At 38.6% G+C, this 14,264-nt stretch overlaps 1 long non-coding RNA gene across 1 annotated transcript; it reads left to right on the top strand.

The window, feature by feature from the left end:
• The first annotated feature begins 2,220 nt into the window (after positions 1-2,220).
• Positions 2,221-4,284, top strand: LOC132044777 (uncharacterized). Its single transcript, XR_009412272.1, has 2 exons — positions 2,221-4,118; positions 4,151-4,284. It is a non-coding gene; the product is annotated as an uncharacterized LOC132044777 (long non-coding RNA).
• The last annotated feature ends 9,980 nt before the right edge of the window (positions 4,285-14,264 follow it).

Below are 14,264 nucleotides of genomic sequence, written 5' to 3'. Positions count from 1 at the left end.
ATGTATATATACATGTATATATATATATATATACATATATATATATATATATATATATATATATATATATATATATATATATATATATATATATGTACAATATCATATTACGTGCACCGACGAGGCCACCACCCAAAGATAACATAAGACAAATAGGCCCATTTAGCAAAATGTAACCCTCACCACTAACATTGACATACTGACATGGTCTACGAGCCTCTAAAAGTAGTAAACATAAACATCATAACAAGTCAGGACCACACGACCACCGATGAGTCCAAAATGCATTTACAAAATCTATAGTAGCATAATATTATACCAAAATAAGCAACCCCGGATGAATGGCGCTTGTGGACCCCACTGGTGGTGCTCCTATCACAGTACTCCTTCTTGGAACCTATCCTGACCTACAGCACGAGATGCAAGTTCCAAATGGAACAGTTAGTACAGAAAATATGTACTGAGTATGTAAGGCGGATGAAATACGATAATGAAACAAAACATAACCATAAGATAAGAAAAACAAAGGACATAGTTTGAAAGCAGTTAATATGTAATGCATGATAAAAACCATTTTTCATATGCAATATAGTGAGGGTGTGTATATATATAACGTACCCGGCCCTAGTGGGACTCGGTGAGATATCGTGCCCAGACTTTTTGGGACTCGGTAAATAAGCATTATCATCATCATATCCTCCCGCGTCCGAGGAAACTTCATATCACCATCATCATCATAACGTACCCGGCCTTTTTTGGGACTCAGCAAACATACCCAAGTGATCAGTGGTTGCACATCTATGTGGCATACTCGGCCGACTATATCGCGGATCGGTAAGTACAATAGTGCAAATATATATATATATATATATATATAAATGCATGCAGAGTTTAAGAAATAGACATGGGATTTCGGAGTGACGTAAGGTCGTGACCTCCGAATTAGTTATGGAATGTATATTGAGGCCAAAAGGACAATCAATAATAGTTATGATATTAATAAACAAGCATAAGTATTATACGTGATATTTTGTAGAATTTAATAAGGGTCAAGGAATGCGCACTGAAATGTACTTTTAGTCATAATCAATAAGCTTTTTTTAGAGAAAATCATATAAAATATACTTTTCCTTAAAATTGGTAAATCTCGTAAACATGGTTTTTTCTCAAAATCCAAATTTTCTTATAAAAACGTATCCTTTCTTTGTAAAACTTCGTACGGTTCGAATGGAGGAGCATGCACGCTAAATAGCTCTAGGACTCGTGCCAAGGAAATGAGGACAGCTAAACCTTGCTGTTATATCCCGTATTTTATACGTTCGGATATTTCAAGGTAGTCGTGGCAAAGCTAAGGGAATGACCGCCTTCCAAAATTATTCTAATGTACAAGTTAGTTATGAACACTAATTATGAACATTAGTGTATGGAAATATTGAGAAAGGTTAAGGGTAAAAAGGGAAATTCGCAAGATGACTCGTAGGAATACGGAGGAAGGCTAAGGGCAAATTTGGAATTTTAAAAATAAATTTTCATGAATTGCAAAAAAAAAAAAAAGTGGGCTTATGTGGTTGGGCCATGTTGGCCGTCCAATAGGGTGGGCTTAAGCCCACCAAGGGGGCTTAATGAATAAGATTTAAAAGATGACTAAGTCATCTTATTTCTTACCTTGGTTCATAGAAATTTCGAGAAGCTTGGAGAATAAGAAAAGAAGGAGAAAAATAAAGAGGCCATTCGGCCCCCCCTTAACCAAGCAAGAACTTTGGAAAAATTTTCATCAAAAATTATTCTCTCCTAGCTAAACAACCAATTGAAGGGTCTCTAGCAAGGTGAAGTGGTGATTGGTGCAATAAAACACATATTCTTGGAAGTTACAAATCTTAGTCAAGGAGGAAGATAAGAGGAAAAGGTAAGAATCCATCTTCCTTTATGTGTTATGAATGATTTGTATATGTTGTAGCATGAGGAAATGGATGAAATTCATGAAAGTGTGAATGACATGTTGTAGCCGTGCATGTAGGGGCTTGGCCGAATATGTGTGATGTTGTGTAGGATGAATGGATTAATTTTTTGTAGTATGTTGATTGTTGTTGGAATGTATAGAAACGGATGAAAATGCGTGAAAACATGAATGTTGTTGTTGTGGCCGAAAATAGGGGTGATGTTGTGAGATGTGGTGAATTGATTTTATGTAGCATTTTGATTGTTGCTGTGTTGTGGATTTTATATTGCTAACAAAAGCTTAATGAGCTTAGTGAAGTTGTAGTAGTTGGAGACTTGTTTTAGAAGTTTATGAAAATTGAATATGATGTTCTTGCATGTATGGCATATAATGTTGTTAGTATGATGTTGTTAGTGCGTAAATTATTAGGTTGTTATTGTTCTTATTGGAGTTGGAAGGTCTTGGAGGAAGTAGTATATTGATTGAGTTGTTAAAATGTATCTTGGGTTGATTATTGGAATTGTTAGTACGGTTGTTGGCATTGTTGTTGATAGTTTGGCCGGGTTGAATTCCTGGATTGTTGTTGATTAAAATTTGCCAAGTTGAATTTTTGGGGATGGTGTATTTACAGGGGAAGTGCTGCCAGAATTTCGGTAGACAAGTGTTACTTTAAGATTCAACTTCCAAATGCTCTAATTAATGTTTGGTAAATGTGACCAAATGTAGATTTTGGAGAATTTGGAACGTGAAATTGGAGAAGCGTAGGAAGCGAAAAAGGTATGTAAAGCTTTGCCTTTCTTTCTTTTGGCATGTCTTAGACATAATAGGTTTGGAAACGAACCTCGGGGATGATCCTATTCCTAGAAATCCGAGTTTGAATTTGACCCTTTTTCATTCAAAAGAGAATTGAATTAAATATTGTATCAAATGTTGGAAAATTGCCTAAACATCTAGAACTTGCACAAATAGGACCTGATTACCTTAAAACTCTCACAAGTGACGTCATGAAATGTAACATACGTAAATTGTGTACGCCACCTCATTTGGTCCGAGGTGGGCCCATTGTTCCCGGACTCTTCTTTATTGTTCCGTTTATCAAACAAAAAGTGTTGTAACTAATCTAATGAGAATAATTCTATGGTGACAACGATAAGAATGGTTTCACGTCTAAAAGTCTCAAGTTATAGATTCAATATGAATATGAGAATATTGAGTTAGATCTTGATTCATAATCCTATTCCACAATTATGATTCCATTTTCTAAAGACTTCAAGAACATAAGTTGACGCCTTATAAGGTTCATGATCTTATCACATGTTTTCTCTTAATACCATCTTTCATTTGTAGTCTCGCCTTATAGTACTAGTTCCTCCAAGGTGGGACAAAGCGGCCATGGTTATTCCATAATGTAATCGGAGGCTACCGACCTTACGTCACTCCGATACGGACATGACTTTCTTTGGGCTCTCATGCATGCGGTTTATATGTTATAAGTATATGTATATGTATATGGGAGAAGATAGGAAAAGGGCAGAGCGCTATAGACGCTATCCACCTGATCAGTTGGCATTGTATGACATGATATCGTCCCGGACGCGGGATATATGGGCGAGCCGACGTATTTCGGCGCTATGATATGATATGATATGATATGATATGTTCTATTTTCTACGCATATGAAAAGAAATGTTTTCAAAGGAAAGCTAGCATGCATGGTATCCGCCCTAAGGGGGCACTCCGATGTACAGGTTACTCTTTTATCTCATGATATGCTCAGACAGAAGTACACCGTACCTGTATGGTCGGGCAGTTTACATGTAAATATTTATATGTTGTTTCAAAGGGAAAATTAGCTTACATGATATCTGCCTTAAGAGGCAAACAGAGGTACAGGTTATTTTCTTACTCCATACTGTTCTTTATGTCTTTTACCATGATCTTATGTTATTACTCTTGCCTTACATACTCAGTACATTGTTCGTACTGACCCCTCTTCTTCGGGAGTTGCGTTTCATGCCACGCAGGTACACCCAGATGAGTTGAAGCTATTATAGAGACGTTCCAGCGAAGTTGGCGAGCTCCATTTGGCCCTGGATGTAGCCGAGTCAGCGTACTATGCTATGATGTTTTGTTCGAAGTTAGAGACTTTGCAGACAGAGTCGTGGGTATCGAGTCGATCGTCAATGGCGTCCCATCGACCCGATGTGTCAGTTTGTATAATGATATAAGTGTTACACAGTTACAGATTTTATTTGATTTGAAAGCAACAAAAGAATATTTCAGTAAGCTATATTATGTATACTTGATTTAGAGGTTCAAAAAAAAAAAAATTAAGCACGTAATAAGAGTCAGCGGGCTCGGTCAGCTTCGAATATGGGGTCGGGTGCCCATCACACCCTAGTAAGATCGGGGTGTGACACTTGCATACCTGTTTCTGCTGTCTCGCTAATCCGACTGGCTCCCTTATTCTACTGCTCGTCCCCTCGTCTTGAAACCTATATCAATAATAATTTCCTTAGTTCATTTTGTAGATTCGCGGATTCAACTTACCTAAATCTTATAGTCCTGAAGAGTTTAATTTGCAAAAATTTAACATCACCTCCTCTGTTTCTACTACAACCCGGCTTTGCCATAACAACCACAACAACACCAAAATCAACAATAACGACAACCACCTGTACCAACAGCATCCATTCAAGCCAATATTCATATAAATCTATCCATAGCACCCTCTACGAAGAGACACCTACTTCTCGATCAAGTTAATTTAATACATGATAATTTAGCGAGTATCACTACGGATTACTTTAATTAACAATAATAGAGAGGGATTTACTTTAATTAAACTTGGAAGCTTCAAAGATCAGTTTGTATGTGAGGGTTTCGCCCCTTACGTCCATGATTCGATGACGGACACAAAAACTACAAAGTCATACGCACCTCCCGGGCTTGGATTTAATGCTAATTACCTTGGATTGGTCTAAATTAGCCTTAATCTCTCACTAAGAAACCTCTCATAGATATGGACTGATTTTTGGGGGTGAATGAGGTGAAACGTTAAGGTTGTGGGTATTTATAGGTGGGTGGGTCGGGTTTGGCTTAATGGGCCAAAATTTGTGGGCCTTTAAGTGATTTCTAGAATTTCCGCATAGGTTCACGGTGCCTCTCGAAAGTCCGTTTTAAAAATCTCGTAACTCCCTACTCCGTTCCGATATAGTATTGACGAACGGTTTGTTACGTTGGATTCTAGACTCGACAAACTTCATTTTAGGCTCTTGAAACACCTCAAAACTCCTTGTATGCTAAAGGTTACACTCCCATTTATTTGGACCAAATTTAGCTTCCGAAATTCCATCAACTTGTTCCAAAGTCTTACTTTCTTTTCTTCAATCCGCTTGCTCCTGGAACCTTCCGAAATTTTCCATACATGATGTTTAACATTAATTATTCTTGATAAGGGTCATGTCCTTTGGTTCCGAGGTTATCCTTCCTGGAACATAACCAACTCTTTCCAAAGCCTTGCTACTTCACTTCGCTTGACCTCCAACCCTTCCGAGACGCTCCATACATAACATTATCTATTAAATATACTTAAAACAAATCTTACCATTTGCCGAGCACCAGTTATGACTTAATTCTCCCTCGATCCAAGAGTACTCCCATTTGCCGGCTTATGCTACGAAACAATACTAGTCTCGAGGGGTGAGGTGTAACATTTGCCCATGGGGGTTCTCACCGGCACCACCCTGAGGGACACATGGATTCCATGCACTAACAACGATTCCAGAACTAACATCGGATATCGGTAATCCAACAACGATTCTGAAATTGATCATCCGACATCGGCCATCTCACGTCACTCAAGTAAAAGAGTTTTATCAAGTATCTATTTCACTCAATCAATGATTCCAGGATGAACATCGGCCATCTCACGTCACTCAAGTAAAACTGAGCCCCGCTCATCAAGTGTTTCATCAAATATCATCAATATCTCAATAGTGTATCATGAAAATGAGAGTGCGTGCAATGCATGAATCACATCAATAATCATGCTCAATATCACAAGTACCAACAATGGGTACGCCAACCATATATCCGAATAACAAATACCAACAGTGGGTATGCCAATAATATAATCGAATCATAAGTCAACCTGTGATGGGTATGCCAGCAATATATCCAAGTACAAATACCAACAATGGGTATGTCAACTATATCATAATCAAGATGATAAAATAGAATTCAATATCTACCAACGACTCACGGCATCAAGCCGGCATAATAGAACAATCAAATCACAATACAACGGGGTGGCTAGCCCTAACACATAACAGGGCCTAACCTAAGCCAATATCCAACCCAACTTCATACTTGAAAGTTCACATGCTGTCTCCGACAATATAATCTAAATATGTACTTCGCTATATGAAGTCTCACTAAAGGTAAGCCATAACATACCTGGATAGCTGAACCGCAACACCAACAACTCACTCCTTTGCCTTACCCTTCCACTGAACCTCGAAACCAAAGTAGTTTAAGCATAATCGAATTCTAGATTAGAAATCATGAAGAATGATAGTAATATTGCTACTATTTCAATTAGGTCAATTCCAACCGTAGAAATTGGGAAAACGAGCCCACAAGGGTAAAACGGGAAATTAAAAAAAATATCAAATTAAGAACTAGGTGATCATAACCCAACCAGTAATTGTTGATTTGACTCAAGGATTAGCCTAATTAGTGATTTTAAGCAAAACTCCCAATTTGGGTATAAACCCCAAGTCTTCGATTCTGAAATTCAATACTAGAAATGGAAGATATATGATTAATAAGCTTAGATTCATCAAAATATAACATAATCATCATCAATTTCCTCATATATGAGCCTAAGGAAAAGTTCGTCAAAACCCTCTTTCAACTTCCATCACTAAGGGATTATTAAAGGGTAGGGAGAAATCTAGGAGGATTGTGATTAAGGAACAGTAAAGGAATGGGCAAGATTTATGTCACACCCCGACCTTACTAGGGCGTGATGGGCACCCGATCCCATATTCGGAGCCGAGCGAACCCGCTGACCCTTATTACATACATACTTTCTTTGGATTCTTAGATTAAACAAAAATAAAGTACATAGTAAAATTTTCAAAACCTTTTGTCGTTTCCAGTTAAACACAATCTATAAACATAAGGGCTCAGAACATAATGTATAATAAAAACACATCGGCTCGTGGAACCATTTTCAAAACCGACACACTAAACCCACGACTGTCGTCGCAAAGTCTCTAATTTCGAACAACCGCACATCACATATAATCCGACTCGTGAAGAACTCCAAAAACAAATGAGTCTACCACACCGCCGGAACGTCACCGTCATAGCTCTTACTTTTTCCGAGTGTACCGCGCGGCATGAAACGCAGCGCCCACAAAAAGGGGCGTTAGTACGAGTAATGTACTGAGTATGTAAGGCATGAATAATATCACGAAATCATAATAGAGAACATAAAACACGACATAGGAGAGTGATATAACCTGTATCTCTGTTTGTCTACCCCGATGAGATGTTATGCAAGTTAACTTTACCTTTTGAGTACTATATAGATACCGCAAGTAAACTACCCGACCGTGTCGGTGCGTGTATAATCGTGTCGACCATTTAGGCGCGGTGTGACTACCGCCCGACCATATAGGTACGGTAACGCTTCGAGCAAACCATGGAATAAAGGAGTAATCCGTCATCCGAGTGCCCCTCGGGCGGATGCCATGCATGCTAGCTTTTAAAAAAACATGTAAATATCTGTAAGTAAACTGCCCGACCACGTAGGATCGGTGTATAATTGCCCGTCCATTTAGGAACGGTGTATAAGCCCGCGTCCAGGCCTCCCGCGTCCGGGGTATAATTTGCCCACCGCAAGGTGTCCCCGGCCGCCCGTCGGACGGCACGGTGTCATAAAATAAATCATATGTAAAAATAAAGCATGCATGAGAGTCCAAATGAAAACTACAACTCTATCGGAGCGACGTAAGGTCGGTAACCTCCGATCACATTATGGATAGTCGTGATCGCCCGCCTCACCTTAAGGAACAATTATAAGGCGAGACTATCAATCAAGGATAACATCACGGAAAACATAAAAAGGGTCATGACATATCATTTCATATAGTTTGAAACCTTAAAATAGTCATTATCCAAAAATTAGCTTAACATTTCATACGTCGTATTCATGGTAAGAACATATCCTTGACATATTCGTCCTAGTCATTTTCTCATATCTAGCATCATCATTGTCATCATAAAATCATAGTCGTTGTTTTGATCATAAAAACTTTCAAGAATCGTAAAACTTAGATTTTGGAGAAAAATGGATATTTTGGAAAACATTTATAAACTTTTAAGAAGGAAATTATACCTTGGAACCATTACTTCTAACTTTTGGAAATGAGAACGTTATGGAAGCATTTATAAAATCTTACATATGAATCATGCCATAGAAAGAAAAGGGGCGAGCCTTAACATACCTGCGCCACGCCTTATTAGCTATGCTTATCCATCTAAACTTGTTAGTCTACATTCTAGAGAGTTGACATAATCATTAGATTCATTACTAAGCACACTTGTCTTGACTTTTCAAATAGATTCACTTATGGTCTGCCGAAATTTCGGCAGCATCTCCCCTGTAAATACACCATCCCCGAGAGTCTTACTCGGCCCAAATCATCAACAACCATCCGGGAATTCAACCCGGCCAAACTATCAACAATACTAGCAATTATTCTAGCAACACTTAAATATTCAATTCTATTCTATTCAATTCAATTCGCATAATGTTCAACAACTCAATCAACACACTACCTTATCCGAAACCTTCGAATTCAACACCAACCATACATTTCGTTATCATTTATCTATGTTAACTTCAACGACAACCTTCATTCTACATTACATGATCCATAACGACGACAACTAAAATGTCAAATTTCGTCAATTTACACTAGCTTACCAAAACACTCACTATTTGGCCATAACCATTTCTTACAACCTTCCAAACAATGTCTCACTTCAAATCATTAAATCTTCATTCAACATCATAAAATTCACTACAACTACAACTAAAATACCAAATAGAATCAAATACCATAACTTGCCAACCACCTTCACATTCGACCACCACAACTACAAACATAGTTTTTCCATGAATTTTCCATCTTTTCCTATACATTACAACAACCAACATACTACATAAAATTAATCCATTCTCACATACACACGGCCAACTACACAAGCACACACGACCACACTTCAACATTCATGTTTTCATGTTTTTCATTCATTTATACATTCTACAACATACACAAGTATTCATAACATACAAAAGAGAATGAATCCTTACCTTTTTCCTTTAACCCTTCACTTGACTAGAGTTATGAACTTGTGCATGTGAATAATTTCCTTGTTCCAACGACTCTTCCATATTGTAGAGGACCTTCCAATTGGTGGGATTGCTATAGAAAAATATATTTTTGTGGTCACTCCTCTATGGGTTCTTGTTCGGCCACCCTTGGCCGAATGACCCTTCATTTTTTATTTTTTTTTATTTTTTATTTTCTCCTTTCTTTCTTTCTTTCTCTCTTTCCCCAAGTCTCTTAAATTAAAAGATGACCACATATGCATATATATATAGTCTTTGCAAGCATGTGAGGGGCACATGCCCCCCCTTCTCTTCTTTTTTTTTCTAGACTTTTCTTTTCTTTTTTCTTTTTCCCTTTCTTTTCCTTTCTAGAATTTTCTTTCTTTTCTTGAGCTTTTTCTAAAATAAAAGATGACTTATTTTGGTCATCATTTTTCATTCTTTTTCTTCACATGGCCAATATGGCCCCTTTTTTGGAACTCTCTTGAATTCTTGTGAAATGACCATTTTGCCCTAGCCTTTTTAAATATTTCCATGAACCATTTTGCGAATTTTCCTTTTTCGCCCTCAACCTTTCTCAATATTCCATATCAACAATATTCCTAGATGACATTAATAACCCACTTGTGCATTAAAATAGTTTTGGAAAACGATCTTACCTTCCACATTCCACGACTTCTTCGAAATGTACGAGCGCACGAAATACGGGCTATAACATCCTCTCCCCCTTTAGAACATTCGTCCTCGAATGTTCAACTGACCTTATGGACGTCATAGTACTGCGGGAGGATTCCTTTTATAACTGCTCTCTCCTTTATGCCCGTTTCTTATCCTTTACCTCATTTTCCTTATAATCGAACTCCTTAACCTTTTCATGAGTCCGTGTTCGGTGTCATGGGTTTCCTAATTTACTGGACCAACATATTACTCTTGTCTTTCTCAGATCATCTCTTTCCTGTTACTGTTCATCACCACACCTTAACGAAAACCATATCTAGGTACGCAGTCTTTACTTAACGATCCAGTGTAGCTATAGGCTACTTCCTTTATCCTCAGGTCTATCTCCTAGTATACTCATTGTTATTTCGTTTCTACTTTTCTCCCAAGTATTCTTGCGACACACCGACATATTTTTGTACTCTGATTCCAAGCTAATAGATTTCCTTTTTCTGACACTTGATAGTGTTGCAATTCCTTTTTAGGCGCAATATAATATGGTCTCCCCCCCTTTTGGGGGCTCCTTATATGCTAACCGCCGTCGAGTACCTTCCTTCTTCCTTCCCATTTCTTAACATATCGGTCCTAAATCTCGTGAACTATTCCTTTCTAACACATAGATCTCGTCCTTTCCTAGGTCATCCTCTCGTATAGTTCCTCTTTCTTCCACGTGCCTATGGTAACCATACTAGTATAGCCATACATTTATTCTCTTCATATATCTCTCAAGGTCAAAGTTTTATTACATCGTCGCTAGGCTTAATCACTCTTTTTCTTTCTTCACATTCCCCTATCTTAGTCACTATTCCACACTCTAACCTCATACACTCCTTTCCTTTCAATACGGTTCCTTTTCTCGCACTTTATCCTTTTTCACTTCTACTTTGAGTTCGTATCCATCCTTACAATCTCGCGTTTTGCCGGTAATTTCTCTCGGGAGCCTCTCATCGAGAATTCTTACCTTTCACCTTCTTCCGCACTTTGATCTCTTTTTTTTCCATTTACTCACTCTTTTCTTCTTCCAATATCTCTTATTTTCCATTTACTCACTCTTTTCTTTTCCAACTAGTTTCCAATCTCAACCTATAATAAAATAATAACGACTTACTTTGCAACACTTGTACTATTTACTCTTCTTGTCACTCTCGAACTTCGGCACCTTTACTCGATTGATACCTTTTATACCGTAGCTTCGATTGTTTTGGGACTCACATGTCCACCGATACAATCATATATGGGATATCCTACACCTTCATATATATATATATATATATATATATAACTCGCCCACAAAATACTTCCAAACATCGTTCAAGCCTATCCTATTTCTAGGGCCGTGATGCACTTCCCCGTCTCTCTTCACCGAGCAAGTCTACCTATCGTCCGCGTCCTCTTATGGTTTCCACCCATCCCATATACTCTAGTTTTCCTTAGGCTACCCTACCTTTTTCATTTGTCTCTTATATCTCAATCTATAGAATTTCTTGCCTACTTCCCAGGGGGTCACCCATCATAGAATTGCTCCCACCTGAGCACGCTTAACCTCGAAACTTTGGTGGAATCCGGGCTCCTCAATGCCGATATAATCGCGTCCACTTCCTCGTATGACCTTTATTACATGTTCTGGATCAAGTCGAAGTCTTACCGATCCTGAAACATTTTCGTAACACGTCCTTTCTTTTGTAATTACTATTTTGCCCTTTTTAGTTCCGAATGTTCACCTTCCACCTGTATGTATGACTACTTCTCGTCCCGGGCCTCCAGATTCCCGAGGGTAGTGATCGCACCTTCATCGTTATGCCAAATCCATAGCCTTTCTTGAAACGTCGCACCTCGCTTATTATCTGTTTATCGTATTTCCTTTCCGCACTTCTCCCTTAGACATACCCATTCTGGTAGGGCCTCCTTTATCATTCTCACTATTCAACTGCACACAAAGAATATTAGCAATACCTTGCGATGTGCTTTACATATGTATACGACACATGGCATATTCCAGCCTCCGGGACTTCGAACATCAACACTCGTCCTTAACTTTCCGTATCGCTTCTCACTTTCTTCCGTCGTAGGTAAAACCCGTATATAGAGATTCTTATTTCCTAGGACTTGGCTCTATCGCACGATCATAGGACGAAAGAAGGTCAACAATCCTAAATGCCCGCGACCTCCGTTTATAAATGTGGCCGGCTTCACACCCATAAACAGGACTCTACGGACACGACTTTGCGTACATCCCTTAGACCAACCCGGCTCGATACCACTTTGTCACACCCCGATCCTACTAGGGTGTGATGGGCACCCGACCCCATATTCGGAGCCGAGCGAACCCGCTGACTCTTATTACATACATACTTTCTTTGGATTCTTAGATTAAACAAAAATAAAATACATAGTAAAACTTTCAAAACCTTTTGTCGTTTCCAGTTAAACACAATCTGTAAACATAAGGGCTCTGTAACATAATGTATAATAAAAATACATCGGCTCGTGGAACCATTTTCAAACCGACACACTAAACCCACGACTCGTCCGCAAAGTCTCTAACTTCGAACAAGCGCACAAAGACATATAATCGACTCGGCGGAAAGACCCGTGTACAAATGGAGTCTACCACACCGCCGGAACGTCTTCCCGTCATAGCTCTTACTTGTCTGAGTGTACCTGCGCGGCATGAAACGCAGCGCCCACAAAAAGGGGCGTCAGTACGAGTAATGTACTGAGTATGTAAGGCATGAATAATATCACGAAATCATAATAGAGAACATAAAACACGACATAGGAGAGTGATATAACCTGTAACTCTGTTTGTCTACCCTGATAGATATTGTGCAAGTTAACTTTACCTTTGGAGTACTATATAGATACTACAAGTAAACTGCCCGACCGTGTAGGTGCGGTGTGTAACTGCCCGACCATATAGGTGCGGTGGACTACTGCCCGACCATATAGGTGCGGTGTAACGCTTTCTGAGCAAACCATGGAATAAAGGAGTAATCTGTCATCTGAGTGCCCCTCGGGGCGGATGCCATGCATGCTAGCTTTTAAAAAAACATGTAAATATCTGTAAGTAAACTGCCCGACCACGTAGGATCGGTGTATAATTGCCCGTCCATTTAGGAACGGTGTATAAGCCCGCGTCCGTGCCTCCCGCGTCCGGGTATAATCGCCCACCGCAGCAGGGTGTGTGTCCCGGCCGCCCGTCGGACGGTACGGTGTCATAAAATAAATCATATGTAAATATAAAGCATGCATGAGAGCCCAAGTGAAAACTACAACTCTATCGGAGTGACGTAAGGTCGGTAACCTCCGATCACATTATGGAATAATCGATCGCCCCGCTCACCTCAAGGAACAATTATAAGGCGAGACTAACAATAAAGGATAACATCACGGGAACATAAAACAAAATCATGACATATCATTTCATATACCTTGAAACCTTGAAATAGTCATTATCCAAAAATAGCTTAACATTTCATATCGTCGTATTCATGGTAAGAACATATCCTTGACATATTCGTCCTAGTCATTTTCTCATATCTAGCATCATCATTGTCATCATAAAATCATAGTCGTTGTTTTGGTCATAAAAACTTTCAAAAATCGTAAAACTTAGATTTTGGAGAAAAATGGATATTTTGGAAAACATTCATAAACTTTTAAGAAGGAAAATCCTTGGAAATCATAACTTCTAACCTTTGAAAAATAAGAACGTTATGGGAGCATTTATAAAATCTTACATATGAATCATGCCATAGAAGGAAAAAGGACGAGCCTTAACATACACAGTGCCGCGCCTTATTAGCTACGCTTATCCATCCAAACTTGTTAGTCTACATTCAAGAGAGTTGACATAATCATTAGATTCATTACTAAGCATATACTTGTCTTGACTTTTCAAACAGATTCACTTTATATATCTCGTCGAAATTTTTACTCGCATCTCCCCGTAAATACACCATCCCCGAGAATGTCTTACAAATCAATCAACAATAATCCGGGAATTCAACCCGGCCAAACTAACAACAATACTAGCAATCATTCTAGAAACACTTCAATATTCAATTCAATTCAATTCAATTCAATTCAATTCGCATAATGTTACAACAACTCAATCAACACACTACCTTATCCGAAACCTTCAAATTCAACACAATCATACATTTCGTTATCATTTATCTATGTTAACTTCAACGACAA

Source organism: Lycium ferocissimum, unplaced genomic scaffold (genome assembly GCF_029784015.1).
Source record: "Lycium ferocissimum isolate CSIRO_LF1 unplaced genomic scaffold, AGI_CSIRO_Lferr_CH_V1 ctg5189, whole genome shotgun sequence".
In the NCBI taxonomy this organism is placed as follows: domain Eukaryota; kingdom Viridiplantae; phylum Streptophyta; class Magnoliopsida; order Solanales; family Solanaceae; genus Lycium; species Lycium ferocissimum.
The sequence above is the reverse complement of the archived record's forward strand: the minus strand, read 5'-3'. Positions and strand labels throughout refer to the sequence as shown.